Source organism: Ananas comosus, linkage group 7 (assembly GCF_001540865.1).
Source record: "Ananas comosus cultivar F153 linkage group 7, ASM154086v1, whole genome shotgun sequence".
Taxonomy (NCBI): Eukaryota; Viridiplantae; Streptophyta; class Magnoliopsida; order Poales; family Bromeliaceae; genus Ananas; species Ananas comosus.
The window spans coordinates 9,892,719-9,897,957 of NC_033627.1; the positions used below are offsets into that span (position 1 = coordinate 9,892,719).

At 44.2% G+C, this 5,239-nt stretch overlaps 1 long non-coding RNA gene across 1 annotated transcript; it reads right to left on the reverse strand.

Moving 5' to 3' along the window:
• Nucleotides 1,848-4,357, reverse strand: LOC109713199. The gene is made up of 5 exons (XR_002217064.1): nt 3,883-4,357; nt 3,727-3,797; nt 3,578-3,645; nt 2,654-2,768; nt 1,848-1,909 (listed from the first exon to the last, which is right to left on the reverse strand). It is a non-coding gene; the product is annotated as an uncharacterized LOC109713199 (long non-coding RNA).

Below are 5,239 nucleotides of genomic sequence, written 5' to 3' on the forward strand. Positions count from 1 at the left end.
GCTCAGCAGCAGGAGGCGCGGATGAAGCATCTGGAGGACCTCCTACTTCAGCAGGCGGCAGCTTCGAGGGAGACCCAGGGTCCCACACCGCCAGCACCCGTGGTGGACGTCGCACCGAGGGTGCAGTCCCCCGCGCCTAGTTCTTCACGTGCGGCACCGGCAACCGCACCTCGGGAGGAGGTGGCTGCAGCACTACCTGTTAAGAGACCAGCGACTGGGGCGGCATTCCCCGTGATGGCCGAGGGAGCCGAGCGGGATCGGCTCATGGATCGCCTCAGTAAGTTCAGGAGGTGCAGCCCGAGGATCTTCGATGGCGAGAACGTCGACCACTGGATTGTTGAGAAATGGTTGATGCACATGGAGAAGCTTTTTCGAAACACCTTCGTGGAGGAGCGGGACAGAGTTTGGCTCGCCACTCACTTTCTCGACGGCGAGGCCTACCGTTGGTGGTTGGATATCCAGGACAACCCCAACACCGATTTGGCAGCGATCACTTGGACGAGGTTCAAGGAGCTTCTTCTGGCGCATTACTTCCCGACCAGCGCCAAGAGAAAGATGGAGCAGGATTTGCGCAGCTTGCGCCAGGACGAGCGGTCAGTGGCCGAGTACGAGAGGGAGTTCTCCCGGCTGCTTCACTGTGTACCATTTGTTGTGAGGGACGATGAGGACAAGGCCCGCATTTTTTAGCGTGGGTTGCGGCCTTCGATCTTTCGGTTCGTGCAGTCCTCCAACCTCCAAACCTACCAGGAGGTTGTGGACCATGCACTCATTGTGGAGGTTGGAGCGGCAGACCTTCAGGAACGACGCGAGGCCCTAGAAAAAGGCAGGGAAAAGAGGCCCGCGGCTGAGGGTGCGAGCCAGACGCACTCGCGGAGGCCGCCGAGGCACCCCAGGTGCCAGAGCCAGTCGCGGGGATGTGGCTCATCTACCCAGCGAGGAGGACCCGATCATCGCCAAGCCCCCCGCTGCGTGATCTGTGGCGGTCCTCATTACCCGCGGCAGTGTTCACGCAGCCGGGGCAGGTGCTTCTTGTGTGGCCAGTAGGGCCACTTCCAGTCGGACTGTCCGAGGAGTCCAGCGCCAGCGCCATCCTCGGCATCTGCACCAGCATCGCCAGGTCCCAATCAGGGGACATCTTCTGTGCATCACCAGGCAGGGCGGCCGCCAGTTCAGCGGCAGGTGGAGGGGTTACGACAGGCCCCGAGCGGGCGCATGTACGCGGCCCAGACTGAGGAGGCGGCGGCAGCCGAGAATGTGGTCATAGTTATCATTTTACTTTATGGTATTCGAGCTAGAGCTTTATTTGATACCGGTGCATCGCATTCATTCATAGACCAGCTGTTTGCCGAGTTGCATGGCATCCCACTTGCATCCTTATTGCATCCGGAATGAGTTGTTGTACCCATTCATTCTTTGGACATTCGGGAGTTTTCCCCCAGTTGCCCGATTCGAGTTGGAGATTGAATCATGCCCGTGGACTTGCTAGCTTTGCATAATGTCACGTCCCGCTATCGCCAATTTGGTCGATCCGGGCCCGTACACAGACGCCGAACGGACAGAACCTCCACTGTCCGCCCAAGGCTCAACAACAACGAGTACATGTACAAAGAAATAAACAGTTCCCAGGATAATATTTCAATATACATGGTTTGCACGAGGGAAAGCAACAACCACAAGTGATAGTAAGCTAACTATACTGAAATTTCACTGTACTTTAAAACTTTCAAACTGAACTGGATAACTGAAATATTTAGTTATTTACATGCTCTATAATACATTCATTTACATGTCTCTGTACATCAAAATGTCTCACATGAACTCAAAATGGTAAACTACTATACTCTGGTGTCAGCTAGCTAGGCTGCGGGGCTCTTGCCACGATCCTCGGCCACACCGCTCGCACTGGAACCTGTATGGTTAGTGGTGTGAGAACTATAGAAAAGTTCCCAGTGGGTTCGGCCGCCGACCTCGCCGACTCACCCACTAGGTCTACTCAGGCATATATGTAGGCAAGAAAGGTAAAACAGATAGTAACCAACTATATATGTAACTACTACAATGCCTGTACAAAGCTGGAAGAAAGCAATATATGAAAACTGTAAATATACATGCATGCTTTTACTGAGTTTACCCAATCCATTTTGGTTAACCCTTCGGTTAACAATTACTCACTGACGCTATCCCAAATATCAGGGAGACGCACATGCACCCGATGGGACCGTCAACTGGGGGAGACGCACCTCCTGGTCCAGTAAAGATGACTACTCCGGAGCTCATCGTTCAAGGAGGAGCGACCTCACTTGAACCACACAAATGTGAGTATGATCTGATCCCCTTTAGAGGATTCAACTGACAAACACTGTCACACTTTACTCTAACTAGTTCTTTATACTAGTTTCACAATTCCATTTCTCGATGCTAACCAAATCTCTAGTTGAATGTCACCAAGTTTACTATTGCTATAGTCCATACATTCATAGGGTTCTATGTTCACATTCTAAGTTCACATTTTCTCAACATTGATAAACATTCACATATTCAACTATCACTTGCATAATATCACTACCCTATGATGCATGAATACAAGTAATATGCTCAATGGAAAACCATAGACATAAAAGGTGATTCAAAGACTTCGGATAGCACCACCCACCTGTAGTGGTGTCAACGACTAGAATCCACGTCTCGGAATGTGTCGACAACTAGCTCTCGCGACTCAGTGCAAATAGAACTAGAACAGTCTCTACCGTGATTAGCGCGTCGTCGACCTGTCGAAATGTCAATTTAGACTTTTGAGCATGTTTAACTTTCATTTATATAAGAATAAAAGAGATTAAAATTGAGTTACATACTCATTTTCCACAACTTTGCATTTCAATTCTTACTTGTATATATGTATATTCTATGACTATATACATTTACTTAGTCTAATTACTAAGCTTCCCTTTATCAACTCTATACTTTAATAGCCTCCCAATTCCCTCTTTCTACAGCAATTATGCTTATTCTGATTCAGAATTTGAATTAACTCCATTCAATCTTCCTTCTCAACTATTCTCTATAAATGCATATATATACATATATAGTATAATTAGTATTATAGAGTTCCAATTAGGAACTAACCAATGCAGTTTTGCATTCGTATTAGCTCAATTAGTTTGATCTCAGCTCTAATAATAAGAATTTCAAATGCTGAAATTCAGTTGCTGAAACTCAATTGCTGAAATCTGCACTATGCTTCCATTCTTCTCAGCTTAATTCTTCAAAATCTGCACTATGCCTCTACACCAACTTCTCTTCACTTGTTACCTTCTTTTAGGCTAATTTCTACTACCACTAGTAGCCCTTCTATGCAGAAATCAAAGTGGATTTACCTCAGATTTCATTTACAATAATCTAACACCTACATTTCTATATGCATGTAGGCAGTTTGCAAGTACCAGTTTGCATACTTGAAATTGTTAAATTTCAGCTGCAGCCCCCTAGAAACTAATTTCAACAATTGATACTCTTAACTTTGTACACTCTTCTATTGGAATTAACACTTATCAATCTTGGGAATAAGTATCCATCTCACCTAATTCAAGGCTCCATCAGATTTGCTGCAGTTGAACTACCAAAGAAGCTCCACCAAGGCTTCTTCAACTTCACAATCAGAATTTCTGTTTTAAAATCCTCTTTTCCAAGTAGTTAACCTTTCTAAGCATAAATACTAATCAAGATTACCTTGATTAGATGCTGTTCCAACAACTAGCAGTTTCATACTCCTCTCTTTACTTCAGCTTCTTCTGAAATTTCTATATAACCGTATCAATTTAACTTAGTTAAAAGCAACTCACACAATCAATTATGCTCAGCCTAATAGGGAAGCAGTTTACTTACTTTAATTCCTAATTTTCCTTAATCAAAGCATCAACTTAGCAGCTTCAATCAGCCTGAAGCTTCAAATCCCACCTTAATTAGATACTTCTTTTAATTAATCTCAGCTTTAAAAAGCCTTCCTTGCTGCTCCACAAAATTCTTCTTATCATCAACTTGTTGCCTCCCTCAATTGCTCGGTTTCCATCAGCCTAGAGAGAGAAAGAGATGAAGAAATGGATTAGAATAAGCTGAGGGAATAAGTCCTTGATACGTGTACATCCTCAGCTTCACTGAGTTAAAGGGATAAGATCAGAAATTGCTACTTAACCCTCCTAAAATGCTGAAACTGCATTGTAGCCTGCTGGTTTACAATTCAGTCCCTGCAGTTCGCAGTTTAGTCCCTGCAGACTTACAATGCAGTCCCTGCACTAACCAAAACCTGGCAGCAGCAATTTGAAGCCTTTGTCGCGCATCTAATTCATTCTAAGTCCACTTAAACACTTCCGAAACGTACTAACACACTTCCACAAGTTATCAAATTAATTTGGAAACAATTAATTTTCATTTTTGCATCAATTTGGCCATTTTGACCAAATCGACTAAAATTTCAGCTTTCGAGTTGCAATGACAATTGGAGATCTTTAACCATTTCGATTCCATTCGTGTCTATTCTCACACTTCCAAAATAATTCGGAGGTACTATAATTAACATTCATACCTCACTTTGATCGCATAGGTTACGTTAGCGTCATAATCCGAAAATTCCCTTTCAAGTTCATTTCGCGCCCGATTTGTGCCCGAATACCCAATTACCTCCAGAGATCATTCCCACACGTCCAGAAACACTCTGGAATGATGCACATCCAATTCACATTTCACTTTAATATTCCAGATTAAAATTAGCATCGCAACCCGAAATTTTTCGTATATTACAATCTCCCCTCCTTAAATAGTTTCGTCCTCGAAACTAAAATTCATACCTCAATCTTCTTGATCAAATAGATGGGGATAAAGTTCTCATATGGCTTATTCCAATTCCCAAGTGACTTTTCGTCTCGAGTGACTGTTCCATTGCATGTTCACATAAGGAATGGTGCGATTTCGTAATTTTCGCACTTCACGATCAAGAATACATACTGGATGTTCTTTATATGTCATATTCTCTTGCAAATCCGCTGGCTCGTACTCCAGAATATGCCCTGAATGATGCACCTATTTATGGAGATTTAAAACGTGAAACATATTGTGTATTCCTTCGAATTTCGGTGGCAAAGCCAATCGATAGGTTACTGCTCCAACTCGTTCTAGGATCCCGTAAGGTCCAATGTATTGAGGACTAAACTTTCCTCGAACACCAAATCTTTTTTTCTTTTTCTTT